The sequence below is a fragment of the Aethalodelphis obliquidens genome, unplaced genomic scaffold (assembly GCF_003676395.1).
Source record: "Aethalodelphis obliquidens isolate GAN/ISIS:26980383/991018 unplaced genomic scaffold, ASM367639v1 scaffold54, whole genome shotgun sequence".
Classification (NCBI taxonomy): domain Eukaryota; kingdom Metazoa; phylum Chordata; class Mammalia; order Artiodactyla; family Delphinidae; genus Aethalodelphis; species Aethalodelphis obliquidens.
In genome coordinates, this window is record NW_020837998.1 from 5,974,630 (window position 1) to 6,002,587 (window position 27,958).

Here is a 27,958-nt window from a genome sequence, read left to right on the forward strand (position 1 = left end):
CTCACCAACTGCACATTCATAACATGTTTATACAGTAATCTGGATTGCAAACTTTACTTAAGAGAACACTTGTAAAACTTGATTCTTTTTAAAATATAATTTATAATAAAAATAGGCCATTGGAAGTGGTTCCCGAATGAATGAAAACAGCAGCAGTAGCAGCATCAGTAGCTCATCAGAGTCTGAAAGTAGTAGCAGTGATTCAAGTTCTTCAGACGCAGTGATTCCGAATTAGAAATGTTTCCTAAATTTACTGGAGTAAAACAGAATGATTCTTCTTCTAAAGAGAAAGTAAAGATACAATCTTCTGTGCAAGATACAACCTCTGGGAAAACTAGCCTGGTTCATCAGACTACATGTTCAGGTGGAACACCACCAAATCACCACCAGTTAGTTATCAAGTTATCAAGAATCAGAATGTTTACAGAGTGTGGAAAATATTTCACTTTTACAAATTCTGCCTCTTTCAGATAATCCTGAACAATGCTTGAATGGCCTAACTGTGATGCATCAGTCTGGTGATAATGACACAGTGGTGTTAGAATCAGAATGCCAAGTTCCAGTGCAAAAGGATATAAAGATCAAGAATGCAGATTCTTGGAAAAGTTTAGGCAAACCAGTCAAAACATCAGGGGTAATGAAATCATCAGATGAACTCTTCAACCAATTTAGAAAAGCAGTGATAGAAAAGGAAGTGAGAGCTCAAACACAGGAACTAATACAGAAACATCTGGAACAGAATACAAAGGAACCAAAAGTATTTCAAGAAAATCAAAGGGACCATGGCTTCACTCTAGAATCTTTTCCAAATAAAATGCAAACAAGTGTCTTGGAGAAGAGCAGAAAGAACGTCAGCAGTCACTGTAAGCTCAAGATGGAGGCAAACTCTGGCTTCTCAAAGACTGTAATTTAGCAAGGGGGAAAGAGCAAGAGCGGAGGAGAAGAGAAGCAATGGCTGGTACCATTGATATGACTCTTCAAAGTGACATTATGACAATGTTTGAAAACAACTTTGATTAAAACTAGGTTTTTTAATTAACCATCAACTTAAATGAATAATACAAAAGATTAAAATGCAAATGGTAAAATGATTGCTTTCAGACACCAAGATACCAATCTTATATTGTATTTCGACTGCTCTAAGATGATTAAACAATTTTCACTTAAAAAAAATAATAAATAAAAAATAATTTATAATAAAAATAGATGAATGCATTCTAAGTCAGAGCATTACTATGACTATGTATATAATTTCAAATAACTGAATACTAAAAACATGCAGTAAATTCTTCAATTGTTTGGAAATATAATCTAGATGTAGTATGGTGAAACAACTTCATTGTGTAACTTAAAGCATTTGAATTAACAAAAGAAAATTTCAGTAGTAATTGTTTCCTGAAGTCTTGATAATTTAAGTATCTTCAAATCCATATGCATATATGATAAATAAATAACATCTGGGAATTTGAAAATTGTGTGATATTTAAAGATAATTTCTTAAGATTTAAAATATTACTATGCAATAGTGTTATTTCTCCCCTAAATTTTCCTTAAAAATCCCTACAATAAATCTCAAGTCAACATTTAAGATATAAGTCTATTATTATGCTATAACTTATTTCTAAGAGTAGCATAACTTCTCATATTAAATGGATATTTTTGAAAAGGTTATATGAATGTTTAGATACCATAATGTCAAGCTTCCTTCTTGCCTCAGAAACACATGAAGTGACATTTGTGACTCAGTAATATGGGACTGAAATAAAAGATGAAACTATATAACATAATTTCTCATTAGTCACAGTATGCAATTTCAAAATTTCATTTAAAAAGTAGGATGTCCTTTGAATATAACACAGAATCATATCTCTACCTGATCAAGAAATGTAGTCTTCTAATAAAATTAATATCATGGCTGTATTACAATGAATAAAGGCTGAGATATTTTATCATTTCTATTAACATTACTAATAATGACAAAATAAGTAACTAAAATAGAATATGGATTTAGGGAGGGAGGGAGGGAGCGAGAAAAAAGGAAGGAAGGAAAAGATGAAAGGAAATCTATGCTCAAAGATAGAGTAATTAAAAAGAAAACTTCACTGAATTTTGAACCAAAGTAATTAAAAAATTGAATTTTTATACCCAAGCACATGCAAAATTTCAGGAAGTAGTATTAAAGAAGAACAACATTTAGACAAGTGATGGAAAAATTTTTAAATTACAGGGAAAAAAAGGAAACTCTGTTAATCTCCCATAAAGAGAAAAAGCACAATAGCTATGAAAGAGAATCATACTGTCACTGAATTTCTCATTTGTATAAGTGTAAGTTATACTGTAGGAGAATATCTCAAGAATGGAAAGAAAATGATCGTAAGGCAAGAAACACATGCTCAAGCAAGATAGCATTCATATGGGAAGATAAAATGAAATATTTTCAGCTGTACGAGTTGTATTAAACAGGACTTTCTTAGTTATGAGTGACAGAAAACCATCAAGAATAGTTTATATAACTGAAAAATCCAAAGGTAGACTTGAAGAATAGCTAGATTGATAAGGTCAAAATTTTCATTAAGAATTTCATTATCTCCATATTTTGGTTCTGTGTTTGCATCATTCTCAGAAAGACTTTGCTCTTATAGTTGAAAGGTAACCACAGCAACTAGAAATTAACACCTCAGTGGAAAGAGAGCCACTTTTTTTCACTCTTTCTAAAAAAGTCCCAGGCATGACTATAACCAGTCCAAACTAGGTCATGTTCTCATCCCTGAACCAATTACTGTGAGTGTCTGATTAGCTGATCATGGATTGGTGCCCAGTTCTTCAGTGAGAGATGATGTTGTCTTGACCACAACCATATAAATGAGAGAAGGGGAAAGATGATCATTGAAAGGAAATTTTAAATTCCATTAGAAAAATAAGATAAAATAGAAAATGGATAGTCACAAAACAAAAACGGTCCATGTATTAGTCAGAATTTTCCAGAGAAACAAAACACTCAATATATCCTTATATATTAATAAGGAATAATCCCACACAATTATGGAGGCAGACAAGTCCCTAGGGTCTCGGCCTAGATTGAAATGTTGTAGTTTTGAATTGATCTTAATCAAAGGGCATAGTAATACTAAGAGATGTGTTAAGTGGTCTCCTGTATTGGAAACACAATCTCCTTTCCTCCATGTGGAGTAGTAGTCCAATTTCCCTTTGGTAATCAGGATCAATCACTGCAGACAACACCATAACTTCCTGCTTTATCTGTTGATTCAGAGGAATAAGGAGCCCAAAGTGGCTGGAGCCAGTTTTAATTTTTACTTCAGTGGAATCATTGGTGTATTTCATGATGGAAGCATTTCTCTCTAAGATCACTAGACCTGAAAAACATAAGCTCACAGGCATAGGAAGCCAAAATTTTGCTAGTAGGTTATTTGGGGTAACAGTGAGTGGGGCCATTTCCACCCCTTTATTCCTGGACCCATGAATCCTGGCTGTGAGAGAAACAGTACTATATATTGGATGCAATTTATAGCACATAGAGTGTTCTAGAGAACCTTGCACCAGCCCTGCAAGGTGTTTCCACTTAGCTGGCACTGTAACTGAGTCTTCAAAAGGCCATTCCACCTTCCATCGTATCAAGCTATATCCTGCATGGTAGTGAAGAACGTGGTAAAACCAGTGAATTCCATAAGCATGGGCCCACTGTCACACACTATTTGCTGTGAAGTGAGCTCCTTGATCAGAAGTGATGCTGTGTAGAATGCCCTAATAGTGGACAAGGCATTCTGTAAGTCCACAGATGGTAGTTTTGGCAAAAGTATTGTGTGCAAGGAAGGCAAATCCATATTGAGTGTCTACTCCAGTAAAAACAAAACACTGCCCCTTTCATCATGTACATGGTCCAGTGTAATCAATATGGCCCAGGTAGCTGGCTGAGTGACTACCCAGGGATTGCTGTCATTCAGGAGACTCATTGTTGGTCTCTGCTGCTGGCAGATTGGACACTCAGCAGTGGCTGTGCCCAAGTCAGCATTGCTGAGTTGAAGTTCATGTCGCTGAGCCTATGCATAACCTCCATTTCTGCCACCATGACCACAATGTTCATGAGTCCATTGAGTGATGATAGGAGTGGTTAGGGAGAGGCTGACTGGTACTCACAGAACAGGTCATTCTATCCACTTGATTATTAAAATTCTTCTCTACTGAGATCACCTTTTGATGACCATTCACAAAGGACACAATTATCTTCATATGGTTTGCCCATTCAGAGACATCTATCCATATACCTTTCTCAAATTTCTATGTCACCCATGTTTCTTCCAAGTCCCTGACCATCTAGCCAAATCATTGGCCTCAGCCCATGAATCAGTATATAATTGCACATCCAGCCATTTCTCCTTCAAAAAGAAAGTAAGCAATTAGGTGCACTACTGAAAGGTCTGTCTACTGGGATGATCTCCCTTCACCACTATCCTTCAACTATGTCCCAGAAAGGAGCTGCAGTGCTGCAGCTCTCCACCTGTAGATGGTACCTGAATTTCACACAAAACCATCAGTAAACCAGGCCTGATTCTTGTCTTCCTCTGTCAACTGATGGTAGGGAACTCCCCATGAAACCATAGGTGTAGGCTGTGAGAGAGACAGCAATGTAGCAGGAATGGGGACCATGGACATTTTGGCCACTTCTTCATGTAACTTATACCTTCAAGGCCTGCTCTGGCCCAGTTAGTTATAAACCACTTCCATTTGATGATGGAATGCTTCTGTGTATGTGCAATTGTATAACTTGGTGGATCAGATAACACCAAGTTCAGGATGGAAAGCTCACAGCACATGGTAACTTGGTGGCCTACTGTTGCATTCAGTCTTTATTAAGGCCCAGTTGCAGGCAAAAAAAAAAAAAAAAAGTGTCTCAAAAGGAGAGTAGCTACCTTAAGAGGATGGCACAGTTTTGTTGCAAAATCCTAAAGGCATGCACTAAGATTCACCTATAGGGACCTTCCAAAGGCTCCACAGAGCATCCCGATCTGCCACCGACATTTCAAGTACCATTGGATCTGCTGGATCATATGGTCCAAGTGATGTAATTGCTTGCACAATAGCTTGGACCTGCTGCGGAACTTTCCCTTCTTCTGTGCCCCACTTAAAACTAGCAGCTTTTTGGGTTACCCAGTACATGGGCAAAAGTAACACACCCAAATGAGGAATATATTGCCTCCAAAATCCAAAGAGGTCCACTCAGCATTGTGTTTCTCCTTTAGTTGTTGGAGGGGCTAGATGCAACAATTTGTTCTTCACCTTTGAAGGGATAGCTCAACATACCCCATAACACTAGACACGTAGATATTTCACTGAAGTAGACAACCTATAAGAGTTTGTTAGATTTATTCCCCATCCTCTGATAAGCAAATGTCTTGCCAATAAGTAGGCTGTTACTTCTGGTTTACTAGGTTCAATCAGCATAAATTTATCAATGTAATGGATCAGTGTGAAAACTTGCAGAAGGAAAAGGCGACTAAGATCCACATGAACTAAATAATGACATAGGGCCAGATAGTAGACATACCTCTGAAATAGGACAGTAAAAGTATATTTCTCACCTTGCCAGCTGAAAGAAAACTGCTTCTGGTCATCTTTATTAACAGGTATGGAGAAAAAGCATTTGTCCATTTCTTCCAGGTTGTCCATTTTATTGGCATATAGGTGCTTGTAGTAATCTCTCATGATCCTTTGTATTTCTGCAATGTCAGTAGTTACTTCTTTTTCATTTCTAACTCTAATAATTTGAGTCTTCTCCCTATTTTTCTTGTTGAGTCTGGCTAATGGTTTATCAATTTTGTTTATCCTCTCAAAGAACCAGCTTTATTTTTATTGATCTTTGCTATTGTTTCCTTCATTTCTTTTTCATTTATTTCTGCTCTGACTTTTATGATTTATTTCCTTCTGCTAACTTTGGGGTTCTGTGATCTTTCTCTAAAGGCTTTAGATGTAAGTTAGGTTGTTTATTTGAGATGACTCTTGTTTCTTGAGGTAAGTTTGTATTGCTATAAACTTCCCTCTTAAAACTGCTTTTCCTGCATCCCATAGGATTTGGGTCATAATTTTTTTTAAACATATTTATTGGAATAAAATTGCTTTACAAAGGGGTGTTAGTTTCTGCTTTACAACAAAATAAATCGGTTATATATATATATATATATATATATATATATATATATACATACACATATATACATATGTTCCAATATCTATTCCCTCTTGCGTCTCCCTCCCTCCAACCCTCCCTATCCCACCGCTCCAGGCGATCACAAAGCACCGAGCTAATCTCCCTGTGCTATGCGGCTGCTTCCCACTAGCTATCTACCTTACGTTTGTTAGTGTATATATGTCCATGCCTCTCTCTTGCTTTGTCACAGCTTACCATTCCCCCTCCCCATATCCTCAAGTCCATTCTCTAGTAGGTCTGTGTCTTTATGCCTGTCTTACCCCTAGGTTCTTCATGACATTTCTTTTTCTTAAATTCCATATATATGTGTTAGCATACGGTATTCATCTCTCTCTTTCTGACTTACTTCACTCTGTATGACATACTCTAAGTCTATCCACCTCACTACAAATATCTCAATTTCGTTTCTTTTTATGGCTGAGTAATATTCCATTGTATATATGTGCCACATCTTCTTTATCCATTCATCCTATGGTAGACATTTAGGTTGATTCCATCTCTGGGCTATTGTAAATAGAGCTGCAATGAAAAATTTGGTTCATGACTCTTTTTGAAGTATGGTTTTCTCAGGGTATATACCCAGTAGTGGGATTGCTGGGTCATATGGTAGGTCTACTTGTAGTTTTTTAAAGAACTTCCATACTGTTCTCCACAGTGGTTATATCAATTTACATTCCCACCAACAGTGCTAGAGGGTTCCCTTTCCTCCACACTCTCTCCAGCATTTATTGTTTCTAGATTTTTTGATGATGGCCATTCTGACCAGTGTGAGATGATATCTCATTGTAGTTTTGATTTGCATTTCTATAATGATTAGTGATTTTGAGCATTCTTTCATGTTTTTGTTGGCAGTCTGTATATCTTCTTTGGAGAAATGTCTATTTAGGTCTTCTGCCCATTTCTGGATTAGGTTGTTTGTTTTTTGTTATTAAACTGCATGAGCTGCTTGTAAATATTGGAGATTAATCTTTTGTCAGTTGCTTCATTTGCAAACACTTTCTCCCATTCTGAGGGTTGTCTTTTGGTCTTGTTTATGGTTTCCTTTGTTGTGCAAAAGCTTTGAAGTTTCATTAGGTCCCATTTGTTTATTTTTGTTTTTATTTCCATTTCTCTAGGAGGTGGGTCAAAAAGGATCTTGCTGTGATTTATGTCCTAGAGTGTCCTGCCTATGTTTTCCTCTAAGAGTTTGATAGTTTCTGGCCTTATATTTAAGTCTTTAATCCATTTTGAGCTTATTTTTTGTATGGTGTTAGGGAGTGATCTAATTTCATACTTGTACATGTACCTGCCCAGTTTTCCCAGCACCACTCTTTGAAGAGGCTGTCCTTTCTCCACTGTACATTCCTGCATCCTTTATCAAAGATAAAGTGATCATATGTGCATGGGTTTATCTCTGGGCTTTCTATCCTGTTCCATTGATCTATCTTTCTGTTTTTATGCCAGTACCATACTGTCTTGATTTCTGTAGCTTTGTAGTATAGTCTGAAGTTAGGGAGGCTGATTCCTCTGGCTCCATTTTGCATTCTCGAGATTGCTTTGGCTATTCGGGGTCTTTTGTGTTTCCATACAAATTGTGAAATTTTTTCTTCTAGTTCTGTGAAAAATGCCAGTGGTAGTTTGATAGGGAATTCATTGACTCTGTAGGTTGCTTTAGGTAGTATCGTCATTTTCACAATGTTGATTCTTCGAATCCAAGAACATGGTATATCTCTCAATCTATTTGGATCATATTTAATTTCTTTCATCAGTGTCTTATAATATTCTGCATACAGGTCTTTTGTCTCCTTAGGTAGGTTTATTCCTAGATATTTTATTCTTTTTGTTGCAATGATAAATGGGAGTGTTTCCTTGATTTCATTTTCAGATTTCTCATCATTAGTGTATAGGAATGCCAGAGATTTCTGTGCATTAATTTTGTATCCTGCTACTTTACCAAATTCATTGATTAGCTCTAGCAGTTTTCTGGTAGCATATTTAGGATTCTCTATGTATAGTATCATGTCATCTGCAAACAGTGACAGCTTTACTTCTTCTTTTCTGATTTGGATTCCTTTTATTTGCTTTTCTTCTCTGATTGCTGTGGCTCAAACTTCCAAAACTATGTTGAATAAGAGTGTTGAGAGTGGGCAACCTTGTCTTCTTCCTGATCTTAGTGGAAATGCTTTCAGTTTTTCACCATTGAGGATGATGTTGGCTGTGGGTTTGTCATATATGGCCTTTATTATGTTGAGGAAAGTTCCCTCTATGCCTACTTTCTGCAGGGTTTTTATCATAAATGGGTGTTGAATTTTGTCAAAAGCTTTATCTGCATCTATTGAGATGATCATATGTTTTTTCTCCTTCAATTTGTTAATATGGTGTATCACATTGATTGATTTGCATATGTTGAAGAATCCTTGCATTCCTGGAATAAACCCCACTTGATCATGGTGTATGATCCTTTTAATGTGCTGTTGGATTCTGTTTGCTAGTATTTTGTTGAGGATTTTTGCATCTATGTTCATCAGTGATATTGGCCTGTAGTTTTGTTTCTTTGTGACATCCTTGTCTGGTTTTGGTATCAGGGTGATGGTGGACTCATAGAATGAGTTTGGGAGTGTTCCTCCAACTGCTGTATTTTGGAAGAGTTTGAGAAGGATAGGTGACAGCTCTTCTCTAAATGTCTGATAGAATTTGCCTGTGAAACCATCTGGTCTTGGGTTTTTGTTTGTCGGAAGATTTTTAATCACAGTTTCAATTTCAGTGCTTCTGATTTGTCTGTTCATATTTTCTATTTCTTCCTGATTCAGTCTTGGCAGGTTGTTCATTTCTAAGAATTTGTCCATTTCTTCCAGGTTGTCCATTTTATTGGCATAGAGTTGCTTGTAGTAATCTCTCATGATCTTTTCTATTTCTTCAGTGTCAGTTGTTACTTCTCCTTTTTCATTTCTAATTCTATTGATTTGATTCTTCTCCCTTTTTTTCTTGATGAGTCTGGCTAATGGTTTATCAATTTTGTTTGTCTTCTCAAAGAATCAGGTTTTAGTTTTATTGATCTTTGCTATCATTTCCTTCATTTCTTTTTCATTTATTTCTGATCTGATTTTCATGATTCCTTTCCTTCTGTTAACTTTGGGGTATTTTGTTCTTCTTTCTCTAATTGCTTTAGGTGCAAGGTTAGGTTGTTTATTCGAGATGTTTCCTGTTTCTTGAGGTAGGATTGTATTGCTATCAACTTCCCTCTTAGAACTCCTTTTGTTGCATCCCATAGATTTTGGATCATCGTGTCTCCATTGTGATTTGTTTCTAGGTATTTTTTTATTTCCTCTTTGATTTCTTCAGTGATCACTTTGTTATTACGTAGTGTATTGTTCAACCTACAAATGTTTGTATTTTTTACAGACCTTTTCCTGTAATTGATATCTATTCTCATAGCCTTGTGGTCGGAAAAGATACTTGATTCAATTTCAATTTTCTGAAATTTACCAAGGCTTGATTTGTGACCCAAGATATGATCTATCCGGGAGAATGTTCCATGAGCACTTGAGAAAAATGTGTATTCTGTTGTTTTTGGATGGACTATCCTATAAATATCAAATAAGTCCATGTTGTTTAATGTATCATTTAAAGCTTGTGTTTCCTTATTTATTTTCATTTTGGATGAACTGTCCATTGGTGAAAGTGGGTGTTAAAGTCCCCTACTATGGATGTGTTACTGTCGATTTCCCCTTTTATGCCTGTTAGTATTTGCTTTCTGTATTGAGGTGCTCCTATGTTGGGTGCATAAATATTTACAATTGTTATATCTTCTTCTTGGATCAATCCCTTGCTCATTATGTAGTGTCTTTCTTTGTCTCTTCTAATAGTCTTTATTTTAAAGTCATGTTGTCTGATATGAGAATTTCTACTCCAGCTTTCTTTTGGATTCCATTTGCATGAAATAATATTTTCCATCCCATTACTTTCAGTCTGTATGTGTCTCTAGGTCTGAAGTGGGTCTCTTGTAGACAGCAAATATATGGGTCTTCTTTTTGTATCCATTCAGCCAATCTGTGTCTTTTGGTGGGAGTATTTAGTCCCTTTACATTTAAGGTAATTATCAATATGTATGTTCCTATTCCCATTTTCTTAATTGTTTTGGGTTCGTTATTGTAGGTCTTTTCCTTCTCTTGTGTTTCTTGCAGAGAAAAGTTCATTTAGCAGTTTTTGTAGAGCTGGTTTGGCAGTACTGAGCTCTCTCAGCTTTTACTTGTCTGTAAAGGTTTTAATTTGTCCATCAAATCTGAATGAGATCCTTGCTGGTTACAGTCATCTTGGTTGCAGGTTTTTCTCCTTCATCACTTTCAATATGTCCTGCCACTCCCTTCTGGCTTGCAGAGTTTCTGCTGGAAGATCAGCTGTTAACCTTATGGGGATTTCCTTGTATGTTATTTGCTGTTTTTCCCTTGCTGCTTTTAATATGTTTTTTTTTTTTGTATTTAATTTTTGACAGTTTGATTAATATGTGTCTTGGCATGTTTCTCCTTGGATTTATCCTGTATAGGACTCTCTGTGCTTCCTGTACTTGATTAACTATTTCCTTTCCCATATTAGGGAAGTTTTCAACTATAAACTGTTCAAATATTTTCTCTGTCCCTTTCTTTTTCTCTTCTTCTGGAACCCCTATAATTCAAATGTTCATGTCTTTAATGTTTTCCCGAGGTTCTGAGACTGTCCTCAGTTCTTTTCATTCTTTTTTCTTTATTCTGCTCTGCAGTAGTTATTTCCACTCTTTTACCTTCCAGGTCACTTATCCGTTCTTCTGCCTCAGTTATTCTGCTATTGATCCCATCTAGAGTATTTTTCATTTCATTTATTGTGTTGTTCATCATTGTTTGTTTCATCTTTAGTTCTTCTAGGTTCTTGTTAAATGTTTCTTGCATTTTCTCCATTCTATTTCCAAGATTTTGGATCATCTTTACTATCATTATTCTGAATTCTTTTTCAGGTAGACTGCCTATTTCCTCTTCATTTGTTTTTTTCTGGTGGGTTTTTATCTTGTTCTTTCATCTGCTGTGTGTTTTTCTGTCTTCTCATTTTGCTTATCTTACTGTGTTTGGGGTCTCATTTTCACAGGCTGCAGGTTCATAGTTCCTGTTGTTTTTGGTGTCTGTCCCCAGTAGCTAAGTTTTGTTCAGTGGGTTGTGTAGGCTTCCTTGTGGAGGGGACTAGTGCCTGTGTTGTGGTGTATGTGGCTGGATCTTGTCTTTCTGTTGGGCAAGTCCACATCTGATGGTGTGTTTTGGGGTTATGATTTTAGGCATTTAGGCATTTATTATGATTTTAGGCAGCCTCTCTGCTAATGGGTGTGGTTGTGTTCCTGTCTTGTTAGTTGTTTGACATAGGATGTTCAGCACTGTGCCTTGCTGGTTGTTGAATGAAGCTGGGTGCTGGCATTGAGATGGAGTTCTCTGGGAGATTTTTGCCATTTTATATTATGTGGAGCTGGGAGGTCTCTTGTGGACCAGTGTCCTGAATTTGGCTCTCCCACCTCAGAGGCACAGCACAGACTCCTGGCTTTAGCACCAAGAGCCTTTCATCCACACCACTCAGAATAAAAGGGAGTAAAAGTAGAAAGAAAGAATTAGTAGAGGTAGAAGACAAGAAAGAAAGAATGAAAGAAAGAAAGAAAGAAAGAAGGGAGGGAGGGAGGGAGGGAGGAAGGAAGGGAGGAGGGAAGGAAGGGAAAAAGAAAGAAAGAAGATAAAGTAAAATGTAATAAAGTAAGATGAAATATAATAAAGTTATTAAAATAAAAAAAATTATTAAGAGAAAAAAAAAAAAACGGATGGATAGAGCCCTAGGACAAATGGTGGAAGCAAAGCTATACAGACAAAATCTCACACAGAAGCATACACATACACACTCACAAAAAATGGAAAAGGGGAAAAATCATAAATCTTGCTCTCAAAGTCCACCTCCTTAATTTGGGATGATTCATTGTCTATTCATGTATTCCACAGATGCAGGGTACATCAAGTTGATTGTGGAGCTTTAATCCGTTACTTCTGAGGCAGCTTGGAGAGACTTCCCTTTTTCTTCTTTGTTCTCACAGCTCCCAGAGGCTCAGCTTTGGATTTGGCCCTGCCTCTTCGTATAGGTCACCAGAGGGCATCTGTTCTTCACTCAGACAGGATGGTGTCAAAGGAGCAGCTGATTCGGGGGCTCTGGCTCACTCAGGCCAGAGGGAGAAAGGGGCACGGAGTGCAGGGCAAGCCTGCAGCGGCAGAGGCCAGCGTGATGTTGCACCAGCCTGACGCATGCCATGCGTTCTCCCGGGGGAGTTGTCCCTGTATCCTGGGACCCTGGCAGTAGTGGGCTGCCCAGGCTGTCCGGAAGGGGGGTGTTGATAGTGACTTGTGCTCGCACACAGGCTTCTTGGTGGCGGCAGCAGCAGTCTTAACGTCTCATGCCTGTCTCTGGGGTCCGCGCTTTTAGCCGCAGCTCGCATCCATCTCTGGAGCTCCTTTAAGCAGTGCTCTTAATCCCCTCTCCTCCCTCACCAGGAAACAAAGAGGGAAGAAAAAGTCTCTTGCCTCTTTGGCAGGTCCAGAATTTTACCCAGACTCCCCGCCAGCCATGGTGCACTAACCCCCTCCAGGCTGTGTTCAAGCCGACAACCCCAGTCCTCTCCCTGTACTCCGACCGAAGCCCTAGCCTCAGCTTCCAGCCCCGTCTACCCTGGCAGGTGAGCAGACGAGCCTCTCGGGCTGCTGAGTGCCAGTCAGCACCGATCCTCTGTGCGGGAATCTCTCCGCTTTGCCCTCCGCACCCCTGTTGCTGTGCTCTCCTCCATGGCTCCGAAGCTTTCCCTCTCCACCACCTGCAGTCTCTGCCCGGGAAGGGGCTTCCTAGTGTGTGGAAAACTTTCCTCCTTCACACTCCCACTGGTGCAAGTCCCGTCCCTATCCTTCTGTCTCTGTTTATTCTTTTTTCTTTTGCCCTACCCAGGTACATGGGGACTTTCTTACCTTTTGGGAGGTCTGAGGTCTTCTGACAGCGTTCAGTAAGTGTTCTTTAGGAGATGTTCCACGTGTAACTGTATTTCTGGTGTATCTGTGAGGAGGAAGGTGATCTCCACGTCTTACTCTTCCACCATCTTCCTGGAAGTCTCCATCATGTTTTCATTGTCATTTGTTTCTAGGTATATTTTGATTTCCTCTTTGATTTATTCAGTGATATCTTGGTTATTTAATAGTATATTGTTTAGCCTCTATGTTTTGTATTTTTTACAGATTTTTTCCTGTAATTGATATCTAGTCTCATAATGTTGTGGTCAGAAAAGATACTTCATACAATTTCAATTTTCTTAAAGTTACCAAGGCTTGATATGTGAACCAAGATATGACCTATCCTGGAGAGTGTTCCATGAGCACTTGAGAAGAATGTGTATTCTGCTGTTTTTGGATGGAATATCCTTTAAATATCAATTAAGTCCATCTTGGTTAATGTATTATTTAAAGCTTCTGTTTCCTTATCTATCTTCATTTTGGATGATCTGTCTATTGGTGAAAGTGGAGTGTTAAAGTCCCCTACTATGATTGTGTCGCTGTCAATTTCCCCTTTGATGGCTGTTAGCATTTGCCTTCTGTATTGAGGTGCTTCTATGTTGGGTGCATAAATATTTGCAATTGCTATATCTTCTTCTAGGATTGATCCCTTGATCATTATGTAGTGTCCTTCTTTGTCTCTTGTTGGAGTCTTTATTTTAAAGTCTGTTTTGTCTGAGATGAGAACAGCTACTCCAGCTTTCTTTTGATTTCCATTTGCATGGAATATCTTTTTCCATCCCCTCACTTTCAGTCTGTATGTGTCTCTAGGTCTGAAGTGGTTCTCTTGTAGACAGCATATATGTAGGTCTTGTTTTTGTATCCATTCATCCAGTCTATGTCTTTTGGTTGGAGCATTTAATCCATTTACATTTAAGGCAATTTTTGATATGTATGTTCCTATTACCATTTTCTTAATTGTTTTGCGTTTGTTATTGTAGGTCTTTTCCTTCTCTTGTGTTTCTTTCCTTTAGCATTTGTTGTAAAGCTGTTTTGGTGGTGCTGAACTCTTAACTTTTGCTTGTCTGTAAAGGTTTTAATTTCTGCATTGAATCTGAATGAGTTTCTTGCTGGTTAGTATAATCTTTGTTGTAGGTTTTTCTCTTTCATTACTTTAAATATGTCCTGCCACTCCCTTCTGGCTTGCAGAGTGTTTGCTGAAAGATCAGCTGTTAACCTTACTGGGATTCACTTATATGTTATTTGTTGTTTTTACCTTGGTGCTTTTAATATTTTTTCTTTGTATTTAATTTTTGATAGTTTGATTAATATGTGTCTTGGCATGTTTCTCCTTGGGTTTATCCTGTATGGGACTCTCTGCACTTCCTGTATTTGATTGACACTTTCCTTTCCCACATTAGGGAAGTTTTCAACTACAGTCTCTTCAAATATATTATCTGTTCCTTTTTTTTTTCTCTTCTTCTTCTGGGACCCCTATCATTCGAATGTTGGTGTGTTTAATGTTGTCCCAGAGGTCTCTGAGACTGTCCTCAATTCTTTTCATTCTTTTTTCTTTAGTCTGCTCTGTGGTAGTTATTTCCATTATTTTATCTTCCAGGTCTCTTATCCATTCTTCTGCCTCAGCTATTCTGTTATTGATTCCTTCTAGAGAATTTTACATTTCATTTATTGTGTTGTTCATCATTGTTTATTTGCTCTTTAGCTCTTCTCAGTCTTTGTTAAACATTTATTGTATTTTCTCCATTCTCTTTCCAAGATTTTGGATCATCTTTACTGTCATTACTCTGAACTCTTTTTCAGGTAGACTGCCTATTTCCTCTTCATTTGTTTGGTCTGGTGGGTTTTTACTTTGCTCCTTCATCTGCTGTGTGTTTCTCTGTCTTCTCATTTTGCTTAACTTACTGTGTTTGTGGTCTCCTTTTCACAGGCTGCAGCTTCGTGGTTCCCATTATTTTTCGTGTCTGCCCCCAGTGGCTATGGATGGTTCAGTGCATTGTGTAGGCTTTCTGGTGGAGACGGCTAGTGCTTGTGTTCTGTTGTATGAGGCTGGATCTTGTCTTTCTGGTGCACAGGACTGTGTCTGGTGGTGTGTTTTGGGGTGTCTGTGACCTTATTGTGATTTTAGGCAGCCTCTCTGCTAATGGGTGAGGTTGTGTTCCTGTCTTGCTTGTTGTTTGTCCTAGGGTGTCCAGCACTGTAGCTTGGTCATTGTTGAGTGGAACTGGGTCTTAGCGTTAAGATGGAGATCTCTCGGAGAGCTTTCACTGCTTGATATTATGTGGAGCTGGTAGGTCTCTAGTGGACCAACATCCTGGACTTGGCTGTCCCATCTCGGAGGCACAGGCCTGACACCCAGGCACGAAGACCCTGTCAGCCACATAGCTGAGAAGAAATGGGAGAAAAAATGAAAGAAAGAAAGAAAGAAAGAAAGAAAGAAAGAAAGAAAGAAAGAAAGAAAGAAAGAAAAAAATAAAATAAACTTATTAAAATAAAAAAAACTATTAATAATTTAAAAAATTAAAAGTAATTAAAAAGAAAGAAGTGAGCAACCAAACCAAAAACAAATCCATCAATGATAACAAGTGCTAAAATATATGCTAAAAAAACAAACAAACAAACAAAAATGGGACAGACAGAACCCTAGGAAAATGGTAAAAACAAAGCTATGCAGACCACCAAATCACACCAAGAAGCATACACATACACACTCACCAAAAGAGAAAAAGAAAAAATATATATATATATATATATATATATATATATTTAAAAAAAAGGAAGAGAGCAATGAAATCAATAAACAAATCTACCAATGATAATAAACTCTAAATATTAAGCTAAGATAAACATAGGACCAGAAACAAATTAGATGTAGAAAGCAACCCTGAAGTCTGCAGTTGCTCCCAAAGTCCACCACCTCAATTCTGAGGTGATTCATTGTCTATTCATGGATTCCAGAGATGCAACAATGTACATCAAGTTAATTGTGGAGATTTATTCCACTGCTCCTGAGGCTGCTGGGAGAAATTTCCCTTTCCCTTCTTTGTTCGCACAGCTCCTGGGGTTTAGCTTTGGATTTGGCCCCACCTCTTAGTGTAGGTTGGCTGAGGGCATCTTTTCTTCATTCAGACAGGACAGGGTTAAAGTAGCAGCTGATTAGGGGGCTCTGGCTCACTCAGGCCAGGGGGAAGGAGGTGTATGGAATGTGGGGTGAGCCTGCAATGGCAGAGGCCAGCGTGACATTGCAACAGCCTGAGGCAGGCCCTGTGTTCTCCCAGGGAAGTTGTCCCTGGATCCCGGGACCCTGGCAGTGGCAGTGGCAGGCTGCACAGGCTCCTGGGATGGGAGGTGTGGATAGTGACCTGTGCTTGCATACAGGCTTTTTGTTGGCTTCAGCAGCAGCCTTAGCATTTCACACCCATCTCTGGTGTCTGGGCTGATAGCTGCAGCTCACACCCGTCTCTGGAGCTCATTTAGGTGGTGCTCTGAATCCCCTCTCCTCGTGCACCCCGAAACAATGGTCTCTTGCTTCTTAGGCAGTTCCAGACTTTTTCCTGGACTCCCTCCCAGCTAGCTGTGGTGCACTAGCCCCCTTCAGGCTGTGTGCACACAGCCAACCCCAGTCCTCTCCCTGGGATCTGACCTCTGAAGCCAGAGCCTGAGCTCCCAGCCCCCTCCCACCGTGGTGGGTAAGCAGACAAGCCTCTCAGGCTGGTGAGTGCTGGTCAACACCTCTACTCTGTGGGAGGATCTCTCTGCTTTGCCCTCTGCACCGCTGCTGTTGTGCTGTCCTCTGTGGCTCTGAAGTTTCCCCCCTGCCACCCCCGTCTCCACCAGTGAAGGGGCTTCCTAGTGTGTGGAAACATTTCCTCCTTCACAGCTCCCTCCTAGAGGTGCAGGTCCTGTCCCTATTCTTTTGTCTCTGTTTTTTCTTTTTTCTTTTGCCCTACCCAGGTACGTGGGGAGTTTCTTGCCTTTTGGGAAGTCTGAGGTCATCTGCCAGTGTTCAGTAGGTGTTCTGTAGGAGTTTTTCCACATGTAGATGTATTTCTGATGTATTTCTGGTAAGGAAGATTATCTCCATGTCTTAATCCTCGCCATCTTGAAGGTCTCCCATCAGGGTCTTTACACACCTCTCATTCCAATTTTCAGGATACTCTTCTTTCCCTTTAACAGCAGACACCATGAGAGGCTGGAAGTTCAACTTGTGTTGTAATTCAGCCATTAATAGGATGCAATTCTGCATTTGATTTTTGTCAATCTCTGCATGGAGAGTTAAACACATACAAAACCTCTTATCCCCGTACTCCTGTGTGTGTGTGTGTGTGTGTGTGTGTGTGTGTGTGTGTGTGTGTGTGTGCCTTTTGGTGGTTTAGGGATAGAGACAAAATACTTGAGCAAAAACCTTCTACAATGATGTTATATGAAATTCAAAGTATATAGTCACCTAAGATGGTGGGGTCACATTATTGCACAGTTAAATAAATTACTTAGGTACACTGTTCAGCTGGTATAGAGTTCTGGATTTCCAGGTGTAAGTTCCAAGTCCATCCATGTGACAGTCCCACCTGTCATTTCAGCCTGGTTTAGTTATCTAAGAGGACAATTCTTGGCTGTGTGGATAGCTTGAACTTGAAGAACAGTGGCAGCATATGTGTAGCTGGGGGGGAAGAGGAATATGTTTCCTCCCACTGAGTAAGTTATCTAGAATTATTTTAACATCTTTATTGGAGTATAATTGCTTTACAGTGGTGTGGTAGTTTCTACTTTAGAATTTTAAACAATTTTAAAATACGATAAGTGACTCCTGAGATTTTGCTTAAAAACCGTTAGGTAAGACACCATTAAAACAAAACATGATGTAAACGGGGAAAGTAGCCAATGAGTGACATTATTTTAGTGTGTACTCTCTGCCACCTACCAATGAAGCAGGCTCCATCCATCCACTTGTCCCCACTTCCAAGCTTGCTCTACCTTATAAAAAACTTCAGAATGCTTCTGTCCAACAACCTTGGAAAATATGATTTTATTCTAAAAAATTTTATTGGAGTTTTATACCACATTTATTGTTTATACTATTATAATTTTGACTATCATGATAATGGTCCTGTATCTCGTATCATCCCTATCATTCATATGATCCTCCCCTTATATCTTCTCCCCATTCACCTTGTTCTCCTGATCTATACCACTGAGCCTCACCACCACCCAGCTGGTAGTGCCCATGGGAGATTTCGCTCTGCTCACCAGTCACTCTGAGCATTCTAATATGCTTGAAGAATCTGAAGACTCCCAGGCTATGGGTATTATTTCTGTAATTAAAACACTCTAGATCATCATACTTAATATGATTTGTAAGACTTTGCAGGCCAAAAACCTCAGATTCTTGTTATTCCATCTGTCCAATAAAGTGTCCTTGCATTTGTGCTAAACCAGTAAAAATAGACTATATTTTAAATCTGAGGAAATATCAACCAACTTTTATAATTTTAATAAACTTTTCCTACCCTATCTAACATACCATGTCAATGTTACAATAATGGCATATCTGGCAGTGTGGAATCATGGCTTAAAGTACTGTAGCACTACTGCTGGGTGTCATGATATTTAAGAAATCTGTCCCAGAAAGTGATTGCTTTCAACTTTTGTCTAACTTTTTTATACATCAGTGCACTTATATAATACTTATTCTCATAATGGTTCTAAATAGCAACCTCAAAAATGATATCAGAATTCCTAATGTTTTCTGTGGTTCATACACCATTGTCACCTTGATCCCTTCCCTAACAGGTTTTTTCTTCAAATGCCCTTCAGTGCTTAGTTAATCCAGAACCTTCTGGGGAATAGTTTTACTTCTCAGTAATACATGTTATATGGAATCTACCTAGACATATATAAGAGAACTCAGATTTGTCCCTTTTAAGTTTTATATCTTTAATTTCAATTACTTCTTTTGTTAGCTGAATTTTAAGATTCTACTACTGGTCACTTGTGAATCTCACACTTGCTACTTTCATCAAATGAAAGATTTTATGGAATTAGTATAGATATGTAAGGTAAGCATACAGTTGATATATGACCTAAACCAAAGGATAATCCTAGTTAGCTCTTTGCCCAAAGTATTTTACTTATGTTTACTTAGTCCTCAATTTACTGTGAAAACTATATTTTAATGCCACAAATTTGAAATGATTCTCATGTTCTTTGGAGCTGACTCATCAGCATCAGCAATGTTTTGTCAAGACTATATCTTTTTTTTTTTTTTTTTTTGCTGTACGCAGGCCTCCCACGGCTGTGGCCTCTCCATTGCGGAGCACAGGCTCTGGACGCGCAGACTCAGCGGCCATGGCTCACGGGCCCAGTCGCTCCGCGGCATGTGGGACCCTCCCGGACCGGGGCACGAACCCGTGCCCCCCGCATCGGCAGGCGGACTCCCAACCACTGAGCCACCAGGGAAGCCCAAGACTATATCTTAAGTTAATCTATATGAAATACTTTGAAAATCAATGGTAGCAATAAAATCATCAAATTCTATTGGGAAATCAGAGTTAATTTTTGTATCACATATTCTTATGGATGTCACTGCTTCAATCGCAGCTTGTATTCACTGTGATAATGTATTCCCTGCTTCAAAGTGTTTATATGAACACGTGGATACATTTTCTTTGTGGCTACAGGGAAACAGATGTCGTTTCTACAGATGGAATCTCAAGTAATAATGGAATGAAAGTGGCAGAGCTGCACACAAGTAATTGAAACCAGCAAAGAATATTACTGAGTTATGTTTGCTTAGGTTTAAAGTTGATCCTTGGATCATAGAGTTTTGAAGAACTGCATTCTTTTTTTTCTATTGAAAAAGATATTATTCTAGTAAGACACTAAATTAGTATCAGGTATTATTTTAGTAACGTACTAAATTACTGTCACTATTTGATAGAGAACTGTATAATAAGGTTCTTCTGCTAGATGTGTGACAAAATATTGAGTAGATTTGGTACTTAAGGAATCAGGTTATTGTGCTATTGTGCAAGATTTCAGTTCTTTATAATCAGTCCAACTGTATGACCTGAGTTCTTCTCATCCAGTGTATTACATAACTGAAAAGGCAATATAGTATAGACATTGAAAGTGTACACTTTGAAGCCTAGTTCTACCACTTACTAACTGAAAGATTTGTAAAAGTTACATAACCTCTCTGCCTCATTTTTTTAAAATTGTAAAATGGGGATAATTACATCTGTCTCATAAATATTTAAGGGGATTAAATGAAATATACCTGAAAATGCTTACCATTTTCCCTGGCAGTAGTAAATGTTAGCTCACCATTATCATTGGCATACAAGAGGTATCTCTTTTTAGATTCAATGCTCAGATTTAAATAATAATAATACCTATATTATATGGAAACAATTTTTAATCATTTCAACAGTGTACTGCATCTTTAGGACACATGTGATTATGCATCCATAGCAGAGTATGCTTTTATGAATACAGAGGGATTTCTTTTTCTTTAGTATATTGCAAGTCCAATGCTTTTTTTTTTTTTTGAGGAACTAATAAACCTCGTGTTTTTCCCCAGTGCTAAATAAGAAAAACAAGTAAATAACATGGCTCCTGTTCTCAAGAGGTTTTAATTTTGGGAGAAAAATATGATACATATACAGTAAATGTTAACTATCAGTTTAAGACAGTGTCCCAAATGTTTGAAATTATATTTATATATATATATATATATATATATATATATTTTTTTTTTTTTTTTGGCGGTATATGGGCCTCTCACTGTTGTGGCCTCTCCCGTTGCGGAACACAGACTCCGGATGCACAGGCTCAATGGCCATGGCTCACAGGCCCAGCCGCTCCATAGCATGTGGGATCTTCCTGGATCAGGGCACGAACCCGTGTCCCCTGCATCAGCAGGCAGGCTCTCAACCACTGCGCCACCAGGGAAGCCCTGAAACGATATTTTTCAAGGTAATAAAAAGATAGACTTGGAAGAGAATCACCATTTTCTAGACTATTCTCTGCTCCTGGATTTACAGAGTTTTGGAACACATAGAAAGTTTTGGAAAATAAAAATGAATCCAACCATTAGTGTTTTCCTTATCTTCAGGAATTGAAAGTGGCTGATACCATTCATTTTCTGGTGAATAACATTAATGATAGCCACATATTTTTCTATGTTTAAATGGTGGATATGTGGTAACCTATAGCAATTATTATTTATAAGATGAAATAAGAACTGTCTTCTAATTTTGACTGATCTGATGGAAAAGTAAGTTCCTGATTATTTGGAATACGTATGTAGCTGATTATGAAAAGTAGTCTCTATGATAAAATCCTTAACTACTTCCACAACCACAAACATTAATACTCTATGCATCTAAATCTTTCTAAATAAAACTTTCCAAATGGATAAAAGACATACTCCCTACTTCACAATTGTAGATATCATTACACATTTATTAATATAAATATTTTAATAACTTGAAGGCTACTGTTCTGAAATCTTAGTGAGCAGTCTCTTTTCCTCTTTTGTGTGTAACTTTAAATTGCCTATATCACATATTTTATATTTTGTTATAGGGTCAGTATCAAATTAAATTTTTCCAAAGAAGTTTAAGTAAATGTATTGCACTATGTCAAAAGACAAAGCCTTGAAAAATGTCATCTCATGTTCACACAATGTTTTAATAATGATGCATACTTTATTAAAATGTAATGAATAAAGGATTTCCCTTTTTTTTAAAAAGGTAGCATAAATGTTGCATGTTTATTGTCACATGGATAATAAAACTATTTTTCAGATATATACTTTAATGTATATTTCATTGGTCTTTCTATAATGCCCAATTATTACATATCAGAAACATAACCTAGTTCCCCTATAGAGAATTGATAAGTGATTAGTGTTTACAAAGTTTATTGTGTGTGCGCTTTTTAAAATTTGGAGTTCTTTTTTGTTTGGTTTTTACTTCTTCACATACATAGAAACTTCATTACACAGGAAATACAGAGGTGACTGCAAAGAAACTGCAGTTAGGTAATGGAGCAGGAAGGCCATGTGAACAATCAAAACTAACCAACAAAATCTCCCTTCTAAGACAAAGCCTTAAAGTGAAGGAGCCAATGAGATCCAGCAGGTTTCAGAAACTACAGAGCCATACTTTAAATATATCATGAAAATCATAGAGGGCCAATTAAAATCCTCATATATTTCTAGTAAGAATGTATAATAGTAGAACCAACTTGAAAAACAGTCTGACAGACAATCTGCTCAAAGGAATTTAGACATTTTTTAATATAGTCCTTAAAAATCATCCAGCCCCTGCTCAAATCCTAATTACAAAGCTGTTCTCACTTATTCAGGTATTTTTTACAGTGTAATACCCTCTTTACACTAAGATATATATGAGTATTTTTTTTATTGCTACTGGTATATGAAAAGGATCCTCTATCCCTGATTTTAGCCATGTGAGATAAGGAGTAAAAAAAAGAAACAAACAAACAAACAAAAAACATTAAAATCCACCCAGACTTCAGATCTAAAGAAATGTGAAATAATAAATTTATGCTTTTTTAAGCTGCTATCTTTGTATTAATTTTATGACAGTGTCTTAGTCTGTCCAGGCTACTGTAACAAAATATCACAGACTGCATGGCTTAAACAAAAGAAATTATTTTTCTCACAGCTCTGAAGGCTAGAAAGTCCAAGATCAAAGTCCAGCAGGGTTTAATTTCTTGTGAGGGCTCTTTCTGGCTTCTAGATAGCTGCCTTCTCATTGTGTGCTCACATGACCTCTTTGTGCTTGTGAGAGAGAGAGCAAGCTCCCTGGTGCCTCTTCTTACAAGGGCACTAATCTTATTTTATCAGGGCCCTACTCTTATGATCTCATTTAATCTTAATTGCTTCCTTAGAAGCCCCATCTCCAAAGACAGGCACATTGGGGGTTAATACTTCAACATATGATTTTGGGGCAGGAAATCAAACACTCAGTACATAACAGACAGCAAAAGAACACTAACACAAGGCATATAAAATTAAAAGTCATAAATATTCTTTAAAAGAGTTACAAATTATTGTACAAATATAATAAATGAAATGAGACATAACCACAGATCCTACAAATTTCAATAAGATATTATGAACAATTAAAAAAAATAAAACTTACTAAAGCTGATAAAAATACAGAGAATCTCAAAAGTCCCATATTTACTAAAAGTAATTATTTCCATTATTAAAAGCGTTCTTACACTGTAAATTTCAAATCCAGAGGCTAAATCATAAAATTATTTTGATTTTTTAAGAACAAAATTACAGTATTCATATATAAATTCCTCCACAAAATAGTAAAAAGGAGAGAGCATTTTTCTAATTTTTAAGAGGTCAAAATATCCCAGATACCAAAACATGCCAAGGAGATTTTCAGAAAACAAGAAATGTATGCCTAGAATAGAGATTAAAACATCTATAACAAAATATTAGAATATTGAATACAAAATATATTAAAATGATACTAATATAAAACTACATAAAGTTTATTCAAGTAATGCCAAATAGTTTAACACTTAAAAAATCAATAAATGGGGCTTCCCTGGTGGCACAGTGGTTGAGAGTCCGCCTGTCGATGCGGGGGACGCGGGTTCGTGCCCCGGTCCAGAAGAATCCCACATGCCACAGAGCGGCTGGGCCCATTAGCCATGGCCACTGAGCCTGCACGTCAGAGCCTGTGATCCGCAATGGGAGAGGCCATGGCAGTGAGAGGCCCGCGTACCGCAAGGGGGGAAAAATCAATAAATGTCATTTACCAGATTAATAGAATAAAAGGACAAATAACATATGAAAATCTCAATAGAGTTTTTTAATGCTTCTAGGAAGATACACTAGACATACTTTACCTTCGTCATTTTGGTAAGCACAAATATACTACAGACATTATATAAAACAAACATAAGGAAACTTTAAAAAATGGTGAGAAGTAGAAAGACTGGCTGGGGATTTTAAAACCTAAAGAAAGACATGGTGGTCAGTTCTTGGATTTCTTTTTGCCTCTTATATCCAAGATTTGGAGTTTAAGAAGGCTGGAACTCAGAAATGCCAATAGATGCAGAAAAAAGGCACTCCTACAGCTCCCTAATAGAGTGATATCAGAGAAGAATCTTTGATCTGGAAAGATTGTCCTTCAAAAATGAGGTAACAATTAGACGTTTCAGATAAACAAAAGCTGAAGGAGTTCATTATCACCGGACCAACCCTGCAAAAGATGCTTAAGGGAGTCCTTCCAGTTGAAGTAACAGGAGACTACATGTATGAAGACATGAAGAAATTTGGTAAAGGTAAATACATAGAAAATTATAAAAACTACAATTATTGTACTTTGATTTGAAACTCCCTCTTTTTGTTTTCTACTTGATTTAAGAGACTAATGCATAAAAGTAATTACTAGTCTACATTTTGGACAATGTATGAAGACATAATTTTGTGTCATTAATAGTTAAAAGAGAGTGGAGATGGAGCTATATAGGTAGAAGCAGTGTTTTTGTATGTTATCGAAGTTAAGCTGCTAAAAAATTAAGTTCAGTTTTATAACTTAAGGATGTTAAATGTTATCACCATGGTAACCAAAAAGAAAACAGCTACAGAATACACAAAAACGAAATGGGAAGGAAATTTAAATGTTTCAGTACAAAAAAGTCAACTAACAACAAAAGACAATAATGCAGAAAATGAGGGACAAAAAAATTATAAGGCACATACAAAACAAATAGCAAAATTACTGAAGTCTCTACTTTTGAGTAAATACTTTGCAGGTAAATAAATTAAACTTTCCAGTCAAAAGATGGAGATTGACAAAATGGATTAAAAATAAAATAAACCAACTCTATGTTGTCTACAAAAAACTCACTGTAGTTCCAAAGACACAAATAGATTGAAAGTGAAATGATGGAGAAAGATATTCCATGCAAATCGTAAGGAAAATAGAAAGGGGAGTGCTAAACAAGTATTAAACAAAATTGAATTTAAATCAAACAAGGTACAGGAGAGGAGTAGACCAAGATGGCAACACAGGAGGCTCCTGAACTCCCCTCGTCCATGGCCATAACAACTGTAGATCTACACACAACAATTACCTCTGAAAGAAATCCTGAAGTGAACTGAGCAACTACTACACAACAGGCAAATCAGAAAAACCCACATCAAAAGAAAAACTCACATCAAAATGGGTAGAAAAGATTGAGGAACACTCTCAAGATAAACCCCACACTGGCACGGTTCCATACAATCCAGAGGGAGCTCCAACTCCTAGCTTCTCCCTGAGGAGAAAAGGGTTTGTACCACACATCTAGTGTCCCAAATTTTTAGACCCCTGCTTAAAGGATGAGCCCCCAAAACACCTAGCTCTGAAAGCCAATGAGGCTTGTATTCAGGAAACTCACAAGACTATAACAGTAGTTGTTAATGGGTGGCAAGCACCCCCATGGCTATCTCCTCAGGGTGCAGTGCAGAGGGAGCAAGTAGAAATTCCCCTTTCCCAATCTTTCCTTGAAAGGGGTCCATCTGCATACTTTGAAAGCTGCTGAATGAAAGCCAGATTTCTAATTTAGCACACATCTAGGGACTAGATGCACTCTTCCCCAGAAACCAGGGAAATTGGCAGTCACCAGGCCATCTCTACGTAGCCGACTCCAAGTCACCAGTATCTTCCAGAAAGAAGCTTGTATGCATGTATGCACCCTGATTTTGCTCTGCTGCCTAAGGACAAATCCCTGGATTACCTGGCTCTGTTAGCCAAGAAGGCTTCCATTCATGAGTCCCACAGAACTGTAGCAAACAATGGAATTCTTAACCAGCTATTTCCCCTCTGAGGTCTGCACAGAAGAAGCAGGCAAAAATGACCATCTCCCAGTCTTTTCTTGAAAGGGGTCCACCTTCACACTCTAAAAACTGCTGCCTGAGGGTCAAGCTTCTAATTTAGCACACATCTAAAGTCTGGCATTGATCCTCCCCAGAGACAGGGTAAGCTGATGGACATTTCTCTCACCATCTCCCTCAAACACTTTCCAAGTTGCCAGTATCCCCCTGAAAGGAACTGACACATATGGTGTCCCAATTTTTGTGGCTGCTACCTGAGGGACTGGCCCTCGGATCATCTGGCTCAGATAGACAACGGAGCGTGGACTCATGAGTCCCACAGGACTGTAGCAAAAAAGAAGCATTTCTTAATGGATGCAGAAGCACCTCCCCCATGGTTGTATTTCCAGGTCTAGCATACAAACAATAAGCAAAGATGTCCATCTCCCCATTTCTCCCTGGAAGGGGCTTAACCACATACTTTCCCAGCTGTTGCCTGAGGATCCAACTTCCTATCTAGGTGTTGAATGTGATCCTCCTCTTTGGAACACTAGCAGGTCTCGGGCCACCCTCAACTACTGGTAGACACTAAGAACAAAGAAGGTGGCTTGAACAATCAAAGGTCTGAGACAAAATCAGGAGTTTGGTAGGCTGATCGAGGAGGTCCATCTCCTACACAAGACCACTCAATACTGGGAGAGGTGGCTGTTTTACCTAATGAACAGAAACCAACACACAGAGTAAAAATAAAGAAATAGAATATGTTCCAAATAAAAGAACAACACCACCAACAGTGCAAGAGAGTACGTTTTTCTCTACACCCTCTCCAGAATTTATTGCTTGTATATTTTTTGATGATGGCCATTCTGACAGGTGTGAGGTGAGGTCATACCTCATTGTAGTTTTGATTGGCATTTCTCTAATAATTAGTGACATTGAGGATCTTTTCATGTGCCTTTTGGCCATCTGTATGTCTTCTTTGGGGAAATGTCTATTTAGGTCTTCTGCCCATTTTTGAATTGGGTTGTTTGTTTTTTTGATATTCAGCTGCATGAGCTGTTTTTATATTTTGGAGATTAATACTTTGTCATTTGTTTCATTTGCAAATAGTTTCTCCCATTCTGAGGGCTGTCTTTTCGTCTTGTTTATGGTTTCCCTTGTTGTGCAAAAGCTCTTAAGTTTCATTAGGTTCCATTTGTTTCTTTTTGTTTTTATTTTCATTACTTTAGGAGGTGGGTCAAAAAAGATCTTGCTGCGATTTATGTCAAAGTGTGTTCTTCCCATGTTTTTCTCTAAGAGATTTATAGTGTCTGGCCTTACATTTATGTCAGTAATCCATTTTGAGTTTATTTTCATGTATGGTTTTAGGGAGTGTTCTAATTTCATTCTTTCACATGTAACTGTCCAGTTTTCCCAGCACCACTTATCGAAGAAGTTGTCTTTATCCATTGTATATTCTTGCCTCCTTTGTCATAGATTAGGTGACCATAGGTGCGATGGTTAATCTCAGGGCTTTCTATCCTGTTCCATTGATCTATATTTATGTTTTTGTGCAAGTACCATACTGCCTTAATTACTATAGCTTAATTACTATAGTAGTATAGTCTGAAGTCAGGGAACCTGATTCCTCCAGCTTGGTTATTCTTTCTCAAGATTGCTTTGGCTATTCGGGGTCTTTTGTGTTTCCAGACAAACTGTAAAATGTGTTGTTCTAGTTCTGTGAAAAATGCCATTGGTAATTTGTTAGGGATTGCATTGAGTTTGTAGATTACTTTAGGTAGTATACTCATTTTCACAATATTAACCCTTGCAATCCAAGAACGTGGTACATCTCTCCATCTGTTTGTGTCATCTTTG

The 27,958-nt window shown here is 37.9% G+C and overlaps 2 pseudogenes; one reads left to right on the forward strand and one right to left on the reverse strand.

The window, feature by feature from the left end:
* Positions 1-237: 237 nt before the first annotated feature.
* Positions 238-1,020, forward strand: LOC113609087 (bromodomain testis-specific protein-like; annotated as a pseudogene).
* Positions 1,021-3,105: 2,085 nt separating this feature from the next.
* LOC113609088 (uncharacterized) lies at positions 3,106-5,667 on the reverse strand (annotated as a pseudogene).
* Between the last annotated feature and the right edge of the window lie 22,291 nt (positions 5,668-27,958).